Source organism: Calypte anna, chromosome Z (genome assembly GCF_003957555.1).
Source record: "Calypte anna isolate BGI_N300 chromosome Z, bCalAnn1_v1.p, whole genome shotgun sequence".
Lineage (NCBI taxonomy): Eukaryota > Metazoa > Chordata > Aves > Apodiformes > Trochilidae > Calypte > Calypte anna.
This window is the reverse complement of record NC_044274.1, coordinates 42212787-42229036: the sequence shown is the minus strand read 5'-3', so window position 1 is coordinate 42229036 and position 16250 is coordinate 42212787.

Sequence of the window (16250 nt, the reverse complement as noted above, 5' to 3'; positions counted from 1 at the left end):
ACTCCTCCCCAGGTCTGTAGGATTGCATGGGGTTGTTTTGACCAAAGTGTAGAATCCAGCACTTGGCCTTGTTAAAGCTTGTCTTACTGATTTTGTCCCACTGGTCCAGCCTATCCAGGTTCCTCGACAGAGCCTTCCTACCCTCAAGTAGATCAACACTCCCACCCAACTTGGTGTCGTCTTCAAATCTATTAAGGAAGACCTCAATCCCCATATCTAGATCATTAAGGAAGATACTGAACAAGACTTGCTGCAAAATTGAGCACTGGGGAACACCACTGGTGACTGATCACCAATTGGATTTAACTCTGTGGACTGCAACTCTGGGCCCTGTCATGCAGCCAGTTTCTAACCCAATGAAAGTATACATGTCTATGCCAGGAGCTGCCAGCTGCTCAAGGAGAATGCTGTGGATGGAGATGATGTCAAAAGCTTTTCTAAATTCCAGGCAGACAATGCCCACAGCCTTCCTCTCATCTACTAGGTGGGTCACCTTATCATAAAACAAGACCAGGTTGGTAAAGCAAGACCTGCCTCTCCTGAACCCATGCTGGCTAGGCCTGGTCCCCTGGCTGTCCTGCAGTTGCCATGTGGCTCCACTCAATATGAACAACTCCATATTTTTTCTGGGCACTGAGGTCAGGCTGACAGGCCTGTAGATCCCCAGATCCTCCATCCAGCCCTTCTTGTATATGAGTATCATGTTGGCAAGCCTCCAGTCATCTGGGCCCTTCCCTGTCAAGCAAGACTGTTGGTAGATGATGGACGGGGGCCTGGTGAGCTCCTTTGCAGCTCCCTCAATAGCCTTGGGTGAATCCCATCCGCATGGTCCTGTGGGTGTCCAAGTATTGTAGCAGGTCATGAACTGCTTCGTCCTGGCTTGTTGTGCTGCTCTCCGTCCTCATCTTCCAGCTCAGGGGGCTGAATGCCCTGGGAGTGGCTGGTCTGACTAATGAAGACAGACGAAAAGAAGGCAGTATTTCAGCATTTTCCTCATCATTGGTTGTAATATTTTCCCCTGCATCCAATAAGGGATGGAGATTCTCCCTGATTCTCCTTTCGTTGTTGATGTATCTGTAAAAACTTTTGCTGTCCTTTGTGGCAGCAACCGGATTGAGATCTACCTGGACTTCTGCCTTCCTCTTTTTTTTCTCAACATGAGTTAACTAGATCCCTGTACTCATTCCTGAGATGCCTGCCCCCACTTCCAACGGAGGTAAAAGTTCCTTTTTTTCCTGAAGTCCCAATTAAAGCTCTTTGTTCAGCCAGGCCAGTCGTCTTGTCTGACATTTTGTCTTATGGCACATGCTGACATCCCACTCCTGCACTTTTAAGATTTTCTTCTTGAAAAATGTCCAACCTTCCAGGACAACTTTGCCCTCTGGGACTGTCTCCCAAGGCAGCCTCTGAAGTCTGTCCTGCTGGAGGGCCATGGGGGATGTTTTGCTCCATCCCTCCTTGCTTTACCTAGGATTGAGAACTTGACCATTTCATGGTCACTAAGTCCAAGACAGCCCCCAACCACTCCACCCCCACCAGTCCTTGCCTGTTTGTGAACAGGAGCTCTAGTGAGGCACTTCCTCATCTGGTAGGCTCCCTTACCAGCTGTTTCAGGAAGTTATCATCCCTACACTCGAGGAATCTCTTAGCCTGGCTAGTAAGGAGCTCAGAGAACACAACACATGAACTTTTATGATATGATGTCAAACTGGATTGCACAGGGATAAATAGAAAGGACAACATAACCTGTAATTACTGCAAACATATACTGTGCATCTCTTATAAAAAGGGCACATTTCAATGAAAAAGAGACCCTGCAAAAAGCAGCATCTCAGAAAATTTGTCTGGTTAAAAAGGGAAAGGGGAAAGATTTTTAAGGTTATTGCTGGAAACAACAACACACAAGACGTGAGCTATATTTCTACTGCTGTTTCACTGTGAGTGAGACCTACATTTGTGATAACTAGTGACTCACTGCCACCCTCCTTTGAGTCTGGATTTGTGTAATCCCACACAAAGAACTGTCATGCTTACAATGAAGCTGGTGCCAGGGTAGGGTACTGCAGCTCTGCTGGGTGAGCTTTTTAGTGGTGCTCCACACTAAAGGCCACTTTACTTCCACAAGGGTGAAACTGCACATCCCCCAGAAAGGATCCACTTACTGTAGTGTATGGCTTACCATTATGATATAGTTTAAACCAGCAGTTTAACCAGATTAGCCAAGACTCTCAGTGACCAGCAGCACTTGATTCATAACTATAGGCAAGCTGGTACAATGGCTTAACTCACTTATATCTGAGTCCCAGCTTTTCTGGAAATTGGTTATACAACAGTTTGTTGTAAATATTTTGTGCAAATCAGTGCTAGAGTCATTGATTTAGAAGCTTTGTTTCTTTGTGTCTGCTGCCCTCCCTGACTTCTCACTATCTCTGCATGCTGTGCTTTGAAAGTAAATGTGAGGACTTGTGTTTTAGCTCACCCAGATTCCATCCATAAAATCTTAATAGCCCAAGTTTCAAAAAACCAAAGATTCTACGAACATAAACTGAAACATTGGCAGGTCTGTGTAAACACCACAAAACACTTGGTAACTGTGAGGGTAACTGAGCACCGGCACAAGTTGCCCAGGGGCATATCTCCATCCCTGAAGATCTCTGTGGTCATGGTCCTGGGCAATTTGGCCTAGGTGGCCATTCTAGAGCAGGTTGGTTGGACTGGATGACCTCCAGAGGCCACTCTGTGAGTTCCAGTTCTGTGAGGCAATACACAAAGCATAAGTATCTTTGCAGCTATTGTGTAATTCTGTTTCTACTTACTAGTCTATTTCTTCATATGCTTATGTATGTAATTAATTTATTAGAGTCGTGAATTTTCCAAGTGAAAATTTTGAAGGTATGCATAGCTACTGTGTGTCATTTTTGCATAGGATCAGTTGCTGCAAGCAATAGGGAAAGGTGCAGGAGTTCCCAGAGGAATCTCCCCACTGATTGACCAGAACTTCTTCCACTTTTGAAAAACAGCTGTAAACTCAGAACAGCAGTAGATGAATGGTGAAGACTGAAATGATGTCAACATTTTGTGCAGAGGCCAAAGAAAATACAAAGGGGCCCTCAATGGCTTTGTCTCTGAATTTGTTGCAATGCAGCTGTGAGTAATAAGTTTGCTTTCTTTTCAGGCACGGTACACTACATCTGAAACAGTTTCTGAACTTAGCACACAGTTTACTGACCATCTTTTATTTTCCTTGGGGATCAGGAGCCTTTCAAGCATTGCAGTGAAGAATTTGATCTAAGCATATTGTGCAGCAGGGAAAAGGGTGGTGGTCTGCTGGCCTGATCTCAGAGATTGCAGAGCTTGAGGAAAGTCACTATTTAAACATATTAATATCATTTTAATGCTGGCCCTATCATTTATTTTGACTCATCTGAACAGTGGCCAGTTTTGTACTATTTTAAGCACTTGTGCAGAGAAGTTATGCAAATACGTAAGTTTTCTGTATGGGTGGGTTTAGAAAAAGCTCAGTGGAAATAAGGCGCTAGATTAAAACTTCTACAATCTGTAGAAAGTCTGCATTCATCACAGTGGCTGCCATTTTTAGGAGGTGAACATTGTCAGTAGGAGGATGTCCTACTTCATAAATTTATGAAGGGATACTTTTTAAAAAAATACTTAAAATATGTAAATTTAATGTATATTTTATTTCACTACCATGAAATCAGAGTGATATTCTAAGCAGTGGCATTTATTTATCTTTGCATTTGTTGTCTTTATTAATTTCTTAATACATTCTGACAATTACTCAATAACTGAAATAACACCCCTCAATGTAGTTTGCATGAAGCAAATCTGTGAAATACAATCAAAAGTAGCAGGACCATAAATATGAGGAAAAAAAAGAAATTATTTCTTCTTTTTATTCTGAGTTGTTGTTCCTAGGCTTCTAGTGGCATCACAGAGTTCCAGGAAAATACGTTGCTGGAATAGACAAGTTTCATCACCTAACAGGTTTAGAATCAAAGGAGATTTTAATTTCCTATCTTAAACTGAGAAATACTACTTCCCTGTTCTGTCACCTTGGAGAAAAGAATGTGAGTGTGGCCCACATCCTAAAAACACTTGAGTGTTTTGTTCGGTTAGCTGCGAAGATTTTGAGGTGCTTCTGACTCCCTCCATTTTGTTGTGGCCTAATACAGCTTTTGGTCGATTTGGTAGCTTGGGAGTTTGCTGTGATGTGTTTTAGCATTTTACTGCTTGTGTGTGTAGCTGATATTTTGAGGGACTTTGGGGTGAACTCTGTCTTGTTTGGATGCAGTGGGTCAAGCTTGGTGAGTCAGGAGCTTCCTTCAATCCCATGTTCCCTTCACCCTTTTTCCAAGTGCATATACTAAGTCCTAAATGCCTGCAGTGCAATTTGGGACAGAGATTTATCCTTTTCAGTTGTGATGTACCTACCCTACAGCATGGTCAGGCATCACACGAATAATGTCAGTAATGATGATGCAGACAAGTATGGCCACTGTCACTCTGGAGATAGAGAAAACTCCATTAACTTCAGTGAAATAGTATAGATGAGTCACCGGTACATATGGGAGATCCAAAAGTGGCCCAGAATCTGCTTCTTTCTGGATTGCACGTCAGTGTGGAGGCCTCTACCTTTGATGGCCCTCTCCCACATATCTTTTCTCTAATTTCTCTGGTGGTTCTCACAGAAGAAGTAGAGAGAAGAAAGAGGAACAGTGTCAGCAACATGTGATTTGATGCCTACATCAACGTTGGACAAATAAGAAGGTTTTCTGGGGGCTGAGAAGCTGAAACAAGTTACCTGGCAGCTGCCAGATTTCCACTGAAGGAGAAAGAGGCCACAGCCACCCACCATTTTTTCATGCTGTTCATGGTAAACATGACTTCAATGAAATGAGATGTTAGGAATCATGGATTTCCAGTAGCATTGATACACTGAAGCAGATTTGCTCTGAGAAGCAAAACTGTGTTCTACTCTGAGTCCTAATCAGTTTCCTGTAAACTAAAAAAAAAAACCTGGCTTCTTGTTTTTCTTTATGTTTAAAATTGAATTACTGTATTTTGTTTGTTTGTTTCTTATTGTAGTAACAGCCAAGGGGCAAAAGACAGTTTTTTTCTGCCTTATTCTGTCTGTATGACTGTTAAATTAATTCAGTGGCTGGCATGATTTAGTACTGATGAAGGACTGAAAAAACTGTGAGGAGAAAGAGTATTTTGGGGACAAAAATTAAAAGGCTCGTTGGGAATTTTGGTTAGTGAAATAAACAAGTACTAAAACCACAGAGGCCAAGAGAAAACATCTGCAAAAGTAGAAGACAAGACATATTGTCTCCTGCCACTGCCAATGAGCTTGAAAAGAAACAATTCTGGCTAGGAGATTCAAATGGATCACTTGTCAGAGAAAAGGCATAATTCTAGGATCTTCTCAGAAAAGTACAAGAAAACAAAACCCAAGCCCCTGAGAATATGATATGAAGATCAGAGGCATGATGAGTGAGGTGAAAGCCAAGTGAAGCCAGGGAAAAAAGCTAGAGCTCTGTGAAATTCCCAAGACTTGGTTGACAAGAACCTAAGTCATTTATGTAGTCCTGAAGTACCTTGAATTCAAGGCTGGTTGATCTTGAAATCCTAGAAACACAAATTGAAGTAATTTCTACTAGGAATGAAAGCATTAAAGAAAACCCTCTAGATCTTCAGTTTCTGCATATCTTCTAGGATCCAGCGGTACTCACCAACTGGCTAGTCTAAAAGTTTACAATAAAACTCCAAAAGTATTTTCTGTGGGAATAAATTATTATTTGAGACAATTTCCACAGTTACAGTAGGTTGATACCTTCACCATCTGGATCTCAGGCTTGCATGAAATCTCCAGGTCCCAGAAATGTGTCTTACACTTGGTTTACACTGAATTTGCTACAATCTGCATAGAGGAGAGGGAAGAAATGTAAACCCTTGGTAAAGAAAAGTTTATATTTAACCACAAGCAATAAATAATTAAACAATTAGTAATAAATTTGGGTATCTTCCCACATAGCGTGTTGGATAACACAAGTTGCTTGGCCTATTTTAAAAATTATTTTTAGTGAGGAGACATCACAAAAAATAGTAACTTGAAAACTATCCTTTTATATACATAGCAAGCCTTTTAATTACTGTTATTATTAATTTTACAAAATTATATTTGTCTGTCCTTCTTTACTTTTCTGTATTCACTATGCACATAGAAAAGACACAAGTAGTGATGCTACATGTGACAAAATTTCTTTTAGGAAGGTCCTATTTAGATTCAGGAGTGATTTTCAAGGATTGATAACTGAAAATTATAGGAATTTTTCTTATGTAGGAGAAGGACCCAACACAACAATCTAGGTGCTGTAGAATTAGGTAAGTTTTTTCTTAAAGCAACAGAAAAGAGTAAGTTATAAGTTTGTGACAATGATAACTACAAGTTTTGAGTTTATCTGTTGGAAAAGCTATAGACTCTGAAATATCTTGAGAGATCAGGCTATAAGAGCTTTATTCACTCATTTTTATCATTTTGACCACACAAAGTCTGAAAATGTGGTTTTGTTAGTGAGCACAAAGAATTTTATCTGTTGTATCATCCCCTGGATGCTGAAGTTCTGGGTCACTGGTATCCAAATATATAGATAACTGGCTCAGTATTCAAAAACTGGGCATTTTAAATAAAATGGAACACACATTTTGACATAACTTGAACCAACTATTTATTTCCTTTGCTATTTTTAGGACATCTTCACATCAAAGACAAAAACAAGTGTGAGTGAAGTGTTTGTTATAAACCTGTGTGTTCATCTCTTGAAAGTGCCCAGCAGGAAATAACTTCAGCTGGCATAGGATGGGGTAAAAAGCCAAGGCAAACTGATGCAAGTCTCAGAAAGATCTGTCAGGAAGATTTGCCATATCATACCAAAAGTTTGATTCCTCACACAGGTCAGTATCAGATTACTTTGAGTAAGGAATAGCCAGCCTCCTGGATGCTGCTTTTCCTATGGCACTTTTGTGTAGTTACATGTCTGTCAGTATTCTACAGATAGTAGATTTTGCTCCCAGGGGTGGATTAGAAATGTAACTTTGGGCCTCATTAGCCAAATTACTCCTTTGTCTTGCTTGTAAAAGTTGTTACCTGGCTGTCCAGAGTGGCAGAAAGTGGAAAATCTGAGTTACAGACTGAGCAGAGGGCAACATATCAGAACAATTCAGGATTTAAGTAAACCAAGGAAGAGTATTTAAACAAGTTCTCTGTATTTCTGTTGTTTACTGTGTGAGCAAAATCAGATTCCCCTAAGGGCTAAGTTTGACCTCTACAGATTTCTATGGAATATGCTGGATGGGAATGAAACTTGCTCTGAGACCCATCATAAAAAGTTTTGTGGAAGCTTTATGTTCTTAAAAGCTAAAGACTGAAATTTTTGAGCAAGAAAATGTGGCAAGCACTGTTAGAAGCATTTGTAAAATTTCCCTCTTCTTTAAGATAAGCACTGCCTGTCTTATATTCTTCTCTTGCAGCCACTATCAGACTTCCTCTCATTTTGCCTAGGGCTTCCCTTTATATCACACATCATACCATTTTCCATGTAGCAGCAGCCCCTTCCTCTACTTAGCCTTTAATGAGTATTTAGTGCTGTGTGGACAGAGTGCTTAGGGATTGCTTTAGAACCCTTGCGAACTTCTAGGATGAGGTTCAAGATAGCTGTCTTCAAGAAGGATACCTTAAAGGGAGTAACTGAGCAGAGGTTTTGCTAGGTCTGTACCCCCAGAGCAAGCAAATATCCTAACAGAGTAGATCAGATAGTACCTCAAGGATCAGCTCCTTCCCAGCAAATGACTTAGTCATTGGACTTCAAGCTCAAACATCCCATTTGTTATTTAATGTGACACCAAAGAAAATAAAATCAAATTTAGTTTTGGATGCCTGGAATATATATATATATTTAATATGCCATGCCTCTATACACAAGGATGAGATTAAAAATTTTTAGACAAGTATAAAGAATCTCCAGCTTCAACAGATTTTGCCACATTTTCTATAACTACAAAGGCAAAAATTGCAATTTCCTCTTCTCTGACAGATTCAACGCATCTAATTAGACAAGTCTGCCTGGTGCAATTGGTGGGGCAGAGACTCTGGAACAAAAATATTGGATCACATAAAAACTGAGGTAACTAGCTAACTTTGCACAGATGCTTCTCAAGTTTGGAGTGTGTGCCTGCAACTAGAATATTCTTTTCATAGCTTTCATACCAATGAGAAAATTGCAGTTATACATAGTGATCCATTTCACTATTGTCTTACCAAAACTGCCTCTTCATCTGCTATTTTATGAGAAGCTGGAGTAGATAGGTTAAAAAACCCCCAGTGCTTGTTTTAAGGAAAAAACTAAACCAACCAACCAACCAACCAAAAACCCTTCTCACTGTCATTATTACTACGTGGTGTAGCTTTACTGAGAGTCAATTTGCTGAAGTATCTGGATGGTTCTTTCCCTTTCCCCTAGGGTGTTCTGGAAGAGGGAAGCAAGTCTTCATTGACTTCAGGTCCACTTTTCCATAGTTCAGCAGCAATTTTACTGGGAAAGACTCAGTAGAAGCTGAACAGAGACTCCAGGATTTTTCATTTGTTAATGATGGAAGCAGTATTAGTCCAGCTATCGGTACAGCTAGGAACAGGCTGGCAGCAGCTCTCATCTGAAGTAGTCAGAATAATAAGCTTCAGTCAAGGCAATTATTTTAAACAAACACATTCATTCACCACAGTGGACTGCCTCCCAAATTCGGGCTGATGGTGGCAACTGAGTAGGGTGTGATATCTGCACCTGACTTTCTCTCTGCCATTTCCTGCTCAGCTCCTGCTTTGATCTCTGTCTCTGAATATAATTATGAAGCCTGAATCAGAACCAGGCTCTCATTTCTGCTGCCCCAACTTGCCCTCCTCTCTAGCTCCTAAGGAAGACACTGTGATTCTCAAATGCTCGCCTTTTATTTTACTCCAACAAAATAGACCACCTGCAAATTCAAGTTGCTTTCTTCTTTTTATTACCTGATTTTTATTATGTAGCCAGCATACCCCGAAAGCTCCCAGTAAATGCATATAAAACATAATTATTCTCTTGAAAGGAATGTATCTTCTTTGCCTGAAATTGTTGTACCAAACCCTTAGGTGACATACACTGGCAAAGCTCCACTGAAATCAACCCAGTTATTTTCATTTACAACACCCTTATGTTTGGCCGAGTCCTTCTGCTCTCAGTGATTGAGCTCTCAGTATTGAGCTTGATCTGCATGACTAAAGAACTTGGTTCTTGGTTACCGGGGGGGGGGGGGGGGGGACGGGACGGGGGACGGGGGACGGACGACGACGACACACACACAATTAACATAGCTCTGCTAACTGAAATGAAACTTCCTTGATTTATGGCAGCTGAGCATTTGTACCTCCCTTGCTTCCCTGCCCTCACCTCAGCAGATATTGTTTCAATATTCATCATTTAAACATATACTTACTATGAAAAAACATTTATCTGGCAAAGATTTTTCTAAGACTGCGCTGACCTCAGAAGCTTGGGATCTTGAGGTCCTATGTCCTACATCCTGTGCTCTTTGTAAGCGGTGTAATAATCACTTTTAGGGTACAATGGTGTATGCAATTATGCTAACTAAATCCTGTTTACTGGAAAGGGAGTAAAATACCAGAGGTGGTCTTTGTCTTACATGTAGTCTCGACAAAGACGTGATGCTCTACATCACTGGAAAGTCTTATTCAATCAGAACCAAGAATAATAAGGAAGAATTGTCAAGTTTGCCCCAGACATATTTGTTGACAAATAGCTTAGTGTTTCATCCTTTATCTGCCAGGACATTTTACTGTAGCTGATTTCATGTTACCTTCACAAGCAGCACATATCAACTGCTTATAAATTCTGTTAATAAATTCTGTGACTGTTATTAATACTTCTGGAAGAGTTAAGATTGTAAAACAAAAACATTAGCATGCACAAAAAATTCATTGTTTCATTAGAAAGTGAAAAGGCAAAGGTCAGGTACCCAGCAAATGCCCACCATTGCTGACTATTGAACCAGAGCAAACAAAGATTAGCTAATCCTCAATCCTGTCTACTTTAGAGAAGGGCAAGGGTATGAAGGAGCAACCAAACACCTATATTTCTTCTGTAGCTTTAAGAAAACTCTGCTGGTGCTGGAAGCCCAGACTTAAGTTGAGTGTCAGTTCCACATAATCATGGGCTTCAGTGGGGTTGCTCAAATTTTATAGTGACATAAGTGATTAAAAGCTAGAGCATGTCTTAATTATGGACAGCTAGGATTATATTTGCAATATCACCAGAACAAAAGTACTTATAAAATAGCCTGAAAAATTTAAAGAACTGACTCTATCCTGTTACACTCACTTTCTGCTGCTGTAGCTTCACTGACCTTTTAAAGACAGAACTCTTCATTAAACAGTTAAGCGCAGAGTTAAAGGGAAACCATTTCCATCTCTTTTCTCTGAAGTGGCTGACTTTGAAGTTTCTTAGTGCAAAAGATACAGTTCAGACTAGAGTCAAATACTCGCCACAGGAACTACTGTTCTTACAATAGCAGAGGGTGCATTACAATGGAGATTTGCTGAACATACAGACTTTTTGAACACAGTCAATACGCAGTGTTCTGTTAACAAGTTGATCTCTTCCTGGAGTCATCCTTTAGATCCTTTATTACAGGAACTAGTGCAAAGGAGTTTCACTGAAACAGGGTAATTCCTTTGACAGATGTGATAACAATAACCATATTTTCCTTTTTGATACATGGTGTTTTTTTTGTTTCACCTCACATATCTGGGATATTTTTGATGGCCTTTTTGATACTGCTACTAGATCTTAACTTGGGATTGTTTTGTAATCAGTAACATTTCAACATGACAGAAACAGTGGAGAACATCTGAGAAATAATAAGCCAGGCTTCTGTAAACATTTCACAGAAACTTTTAATAGTATTTAGTAACTGTTAGAACAGTATGTAAAGAACACTGAAAGGCTCCTAATTTTCATGCTCCGAACAGTCTCCACAGAGCTGTTAATTTTTCTCAATGAGGAGTGATACAAAGATGTTCTGGCTGTTTTTCCAAGATATTTCCTTAAGGAAATGTTTCTATTCAACAAATCCATAGGGAGTATTTTAATAATGAAGACTCCCCCTCCAGCATGATTCATCAGTAAACGACAGTACGATGGTATTGTTGTTTCTCACAACAAAGATGTTTTGCATTTTCTGTAGAAAAGCAAATTCACATTCCTAACTTTCACCTAATCCTCATGTCCCTGCTTAAAATGCCCATGTCCTCTTTTTAGCTATTTTTCCTGTCAAGTCCATTCTGCAGCCTAGCTGTGAATGTTTTTCTTTCTCAAGAATCTTTGAAAAAAAGATTGGGCCACAGGTAGACCAAGCTCATTTCCCCAGGTTTGGAGAGCACTCACAGCTCTCTTGGACCAACCATGTGGATCACTTCAGAATTTAAGTCTGAAAGTAAACACCTTCCTCTAATTGTATTGTGCTAGGAGAGTTAGTTTATTTTAGAAAAGTAGTGTAAACAGCCACCAAAGGAAAGAATAAACCTTAGCTATTGAAGAGAAAGTTCATCAATGAAAACCACTCCTTAAGAAAACACAGTCTCCACCCATTAGTGCAGTACAGAAAAATTAACTATAACAATATAACACCATTAAATTGTTGCAACAGTGTCTGCCTTGTCCACCCACTATTCATGTTCTTTAAAACAAACAAACAAAAAAAGAAACAGCCCATCTATTTTTTGTTTTTTTTTTTAACTTTTCTTCCCCCCCCCCCCCCCCTTTTTTTTGATTAAAGAAACATTCATCTCTGTCTCAGCTGTTACAAATTATGACTAGCTTCTAGGCTAAGTAACTCTGCCATCTGTAGAAAAATGCAGCCATAGGAAATTACTGTGAATTAATTATAGATCTATAGTATTCTGGAGGAACACCTATCTAAATCTTAAGCATTTACAATACCCTGCAAGTTTTGTGATTACCTTCATTTTTAAGGGTATATATACCCTTTGATACATGTGGGGTTTGGGGTTTTTTTGTTTTTTGTTTTTAAAGGTATATCTACACACATATACTCTTAAAAAAGGAATTGTATATAGATCTCACAACAGTGGCTCTCAAATCGTGGGAGCAGGATCCCTGGAGCAGAAAACTTGTGGTGGGGTTTTTGTATTGTTTTGTATTGTTTGTTTTTTGTGCATCTAAAGGCAATTTTCTGTTCCCTCTCAGTGCAGTGCTCAATTCCTTAAAAAAAAATCTTTGTAAATCATTAAATTATTCTTGCTTTTTCCTATGAAATATACATTCTTAGAAAAGAATTCACACCTCAACCTGTGTCATTACATTTCCCCTCACTTTTCATAAGTGGCTTCATACGCATCCATTTTGCATTTCCTGATAGAAAAATGAACTTGAAGAGTCAAAGCCCCTCCAGGAATTTTGACAGAACCCTGTATTATTTTTAAGTTTACATTTGTCTGCATAAAACAATTCCCAGCATATTAACTGTGTAGGTACATGTACACATGGTTAGGAGTATTTACTGTTTTGTTAAAATACAATATTACACAATAATGAGGAATACCTAACTTAGCAAATACTTGCTGGTAACATTTTCACATAGATAGATACAGCCATGATTTTTTTCCTTTGGCAATATAAAAGAATGAAATACAAACTAGGAATGATCTTCAGCTGATGGTGTCTGCCAAAAATAGTATTATTATCCTATCCTAAATCATCATTTTGAACTGGATAGATAAGAAAAAAATCACAGGACAGTATTAGTCTAAATAGCGATGTCCTGACGCACAGTTGCTCTGCAAAATGAGATTAAGAGATTCTGTGCTCTGGCTTGTAGACACTTAATTTCTGATTAGATGACTGGAAGAAACTGTTATGTTCAGAATGGCTGTCTGGAAGAAACTGTCAGAGTGTTGATGTTTTCCAGGGACTGTGGCTCCACAATGCACGTTAATTCTATTTGGTTTTGTGAGAAAACAAATGGGTCGTGTGGACTCCTCTGAGGAACTATGAGATTTACTTGCTCTTTTGCAACTGTCCTTACAGAATTCAGCGAATTTTGGCATATAAAAAACATGAACAGGGCCTGACTTCACATGCTGACAAAGGTGCTCAGTCGCCTGGAAAGCGAAGCTGATTTCTCTAGCTTGAAAGTCAGAAGACAGTTTGGAGACAACAAGAGGCCTCCATTTCCAAATAATGAGCCTTGTCAGTTCTTCACCATCTTCGGGCCAACAGGCACAAAAGACCTTTCCAAATCTACATAATTTTCTGGGAGAACATGATACATTTATTACTACTCTGAAAGTACCTCAGTGCCTGAACAGAGATTTGTAAAGCACTGTAATTATATTAATTCAGGTACCGAAAAAAGAAGCAATAACTAATCAAACCCAAGACCCAAAGCTTAACATGATCCTGAGCTGCAGTATAGGGTCTAAAGTTACACTCAGAAATTGTGAATAACAAAGATTTGACTTTGTGGGATGTATGTTTTTTCTCCTGGAACTTGGGCATTCATTATGGATCCGTCCATCTTTTTTGTTCTGCTTTCTTCAGCAGCTTCAAAGGAGAATGACTTGAAGTTTCTCTCTTTCTGCTGGCAGGAAGACACATATAATGTGCAGTGATACAGTCCTAAGTACCAGAGCATAAGCAGCACATAAGGCATGAATGTGGAATTTCTTAGAGTGCTTACATGTGGGGACATTGAAGTAAATGTCCTTTCCCAGCCACCCCAGGAGGGAACATGTAAGAGAGCGGCTGAGAAGGAGAAGCTATGCTGTCCATTGGCTTTTCATCAGGCAGCTGACAGTCCACTGTTCTTCTCTAGAATCCACACAAGCACAAAAATCCTCCTGCCATACAGTGTCATGGGAGGGTTGTCAGCTGAAGATGTGATCACTCTTGGAGCGTTCTCTGCCACCGAGGTCTATCTAGCCCTTATGCATTAGTGTGTTGGACAACGTATAAGGACCTGACTCATTGGGTCAAACATTTTGTTATGTTATTCCAGAACACTAAATAAACCCTCATACAGTCTTATTTACTTCCTACAGTGTTTCCAGTGATCACAGCTGCTGCAAAGTGTGCTCTCTCTTGAAACTGTCTTGCCATCAAGAAAGCTAAGAAAACAGCAAAGGGTTTTGCTCTCCACTGGAGGCCATATGATACTTGGTGTGTTTCTCATTAAGGAAAACATATATGTTTTAAAAAGTGTCAGCAGCTGGAAAGATCTACACCTTTAGAAGGCTGCTTTCAGAGGGTGATGGATTTGCTTGTAAAGGAATCATTTACAGAGAGGCTCAGTGTAACTTTGAGATAAACCAGAAGATGAATTAGCTTTATAGCAGCAAGGCTTACAAGAGGGTTTAGTATTAAATATTAAACATTCTTCCATTAAAATCCTGAATAGAAATCTGGGTATGATGTATTAATTGAAGGAAATAACTGTTCACATGACCAAGCACAAGATCTCCATTTTCATTTCAGCCTGGAAAGACACCTTATTGCTGACATTAGCTCCTGGACTCTAACACACTACCAAGCACACAGATTGGCATCACCCCTATGATCAATGTAACACACATAGCCCTTGCAGGGCTGGAGAAGGGGAACTAAAAAAGCATCAACATGCTTTTTTGGGGGATTGTTAGAATGGCGTCTTTAAGAGTTGGGAAGAGAAACGTACTCAAAAAACTTTACTTCCCAGAAACAAAACATATTGAATTTGTCAAGCAAAAGCCTATGACATGTTTCCTATGTAACAGTTATGAAACAGTTACCTTATTTGTCATAGCATTCTAAGTTTCAAAACTGTGACTTAGATTTCTCTAAGAAGCATCTGAGCAGGCAGACAGAGAGCAGTTAAAAAAAAGCAGTTAGCAACTACTAGCTCATGCAGTGAACTTAAGAGGCCAAAGGGAATGGAGTCAGCTTGTGGAAACTGTCCTTGAGAGACCACATCTTACAGGAATTTAATGGAAATTCAGTGCCTAGGTTACAAAATTTGCTTCAGAAAAGCTCACCTTCTGGTCATTTGGCTCCTGTAAACTATTCTGAGTCCCTTCCTCCCTAAATCATATTATCTTTACTGTTTTCAGGATCTAGTCCACATAAATCAGTTTTGAGCTGATCAGCATTTCTCTATTAATAGTTTCCAGACCCATGCTGCAAGAGCTTGAAAAATCAAAGCAATGCAAGTCAGGAAATTTGTAATGAATTTCATCTTGTGAGAGATGGCAAAATGGCACAGGGATTAAACTGAGAAACAGAAAAGATGTTGGTCTTAACATCAAGAAGAGTGTCCTACCTTTAAATGTTTTTTCTTTAGTGTAAATTGGATGTGCCCACTGATTCACTTGGATTCATGCTTACCAAAACTAGACAAGAATGCAATCCTCTTTGTTACCAAAAGGTCTGGTTTTGTCTGGTTTTTGTCTTTGTACCCTCACAGTTAGCTGACTTCAGCTGATATAGCTTGTGTTGCCAGTGGTGTGAAATCAATTGTTATTTACATTTATTTCTTAGTTAAATACACCAGAAAAGAAAGTTTATGAAAGTTCTGAATAATTTAGATAACTGGTCTTCCTCTTTTGTTTCTCCAAAGTAACATGTACTGTTGAGTTTCATCTCTTGTGGTGGGCAAGCAGCAATGGTACTGGCCTTGAAACACTGTGTGGTTAATACAGGGATAACTGACAGGCTGAAATAATCACTGCTGTCTTATCTGGCTAATGCTTAATGGATAAAATATTTTCTTGGGTCAGAATTTATGCCACTTTTTTTTCCCAAAAGGTGTATTTATTACTGTAATGGCTAAAGAAATCCTTAAGGTCTTTCAGACTTCAATTTCCCAAAACACCAGTGCAACATGACTGTTTACCACTGTTGTGCTAGCTAGGTCTTCACTCTGTCTCCTGCTCCATTTCCAAGCTCACAGCTGGTACCACCTCCCACTGGGGAGTGGAGGGTGACTGAACTGACAAAAGATGCAGAGATGGAGCGTGACACTGCCAGGGGGAAAAGGTAGAAGGGCAGGAGAATATTACCCTATCCCTTCCTTAACCAGGAAGATTGATTCATCTTATCTGAAACTGTGCTCTCTGAGTTCAGTTATTT